Source organism: Nanorana parkeri, unplaced genomic scaffold (genome assembly GCF_000935625.1).
Source record: "Nanorana parkeri isolate BGI_ZX_2015 unplaced genomic scaffold, ASM93562v1 scaffold2200, whole genome shotgun sequence".
Taxonomy (NCBI): domain Eukaryota; kingdom Metazoa; phylum Chordata; class Amphibia; order Anura; family Dicroglossidae; genus Nanorana; species Nanorana parkeri.
Genome location: NW_017308468.1, coordinates 172137 through 173969, shown reverse-complemented (window position 1 = coordinate 173969; position 1833 = coordinate 172137).

Here is a 1833-nt window from a genome sequence, read left to right as displayed (position 1 = left end):
CCCCCTTTCTACACTGCCTGCCTCTGCACCCCCTGCATCCCTCTTCCTACACTGCTCACCTCTGAACCCCACTTCTTGTTCTTCTCAGCTCTGCACCCCCTGTGTCTCTGGTCCTACACTTCTCACTCCTGCATCCCTCTTCCTGCATTGCTCACCTCTGCACCCCCTGCATGCCTCTTCTTACATACTCGCCTCTGCATCCCATTTCTACACTGCCTGCCTCTGCACCCCCTGTATCCCTGTTTCTACACTGCTCACCTCTGCACCCCTCTTTCTGTTCTGCTCAGCTCTGCACCCCCTGTGTCTCTGGTCCTACACTTCTCACGTCTGCACTCCTGCATCCCTCTTCCTGCTTCGCTCGCCTCTGCACCCCCCACATGCCTCTTCCTACAATACTCAACTCTGCGCCCCCTTTCTACACTGCCCGCCTCTGCACCCCCTACATCCCTCTTCCTACATTGCTCACCTCTGCACCCCTTGCATCCCTCTTCCTACATTGCTCACCTCTGCACCCCCTACATCCCTCCTCCTACACTGCTCACCTCTGCACCCCCTGCATCCCTCTTCCTACATTGCTCACCTCTGCACCCCCTGTGGCTCCTACTTTGTTCTAAGCTGCTCACCCCATGCAGCTTACCTTAGGGCAGGACCCCAGCTCCTGCCAACAGAGACACCATTCACTCTGGGCAGTACAGGGCGGGGCCTAAGCACAGGGCGGGGCCTAGGAAGAGTCCAGACCAACAGGTGTCCTGGAGCGGGAATGTGCGGAGTCTGATCCCAGGAATTCCTGGACGGAGATCAGAACTTCCTTCGTCCTCTCTAATCACGGAGCGCCGCGGCCTCGGAACCCTCATCACACAATATGTCACGCCGGGTTCTCGCTGTCAGAGAGAAGACAGAAAAGGGAAAAGAGCCGGAGCCGAGGAAGCGTCACTCAGCCGCGGCGAGATGTATCACCAAGGAATTCCTATCAGTGTACAAACCGCCTCCGCCATGGATTCCACCGAGAGACACCATCAACGGGGGGGCACTGAGCGTGAGTTTTGGGTGATTATTCCACGTTTTAGCTGCTTATCTGGTTTATTATTCCTTTTTAAGCCAAATTGTACATTCCGCTTCAATCAGCGAAATATATTCCAGGTGCAATCAAAGCAAAAGGTGTTCAAAGTTTCTCTGTGTAGAAGCAGTGGTCTCTTGGACAACGAGCGGACGGACCAGGGGACCGGAGGCCGGGACATCGAGCAGACGGACCAGGGGACCGGAGGCTGGGACAACGAGCGGACGGACCAGGGGACCAGAGGCCGGGACAGCAGCGGAGGTAAGGGGGGCAGTACACAGTATTTATTACATGTATTACACGAACATTCGACCCCCCATACACTTGCATTGAGTTCGAGTTCGTATTCGAACATGTCGGCCATTCGAATGTTCAAATACGACCCGAATAGGGGGGTGTTCGGCTCATCCCTAATTAGCCCTACACCCAGTCGGCAAATGCCCCCAAGTCCAGTCCACCCCTGTAACTCTTCCCCTTTTCCACGCCAACTCCCACCAAAAAAAGGTTTTGGCTAGAGATACCCTTTAACGTGGAGTTCTACACCCTGTTGAATGTGACATTTTGTACAGTAGCCTCTCCTCCCAGCCGTAGAGTCCGCCCAGCGTTCCCCTAATACATGATATTGATCCCATCTTGTTGTGTGATGCCGGCACCTGAGAGTTGTCTATAGAACAAGGCGGCTCATTACTATTTCTTTCATGCTCCGCAGCCCCGCAGCCCCGCAGCCCCGCAGCTTCTCTGATCAATTCCAATGTCCTCGGAGCACGAGGCATATT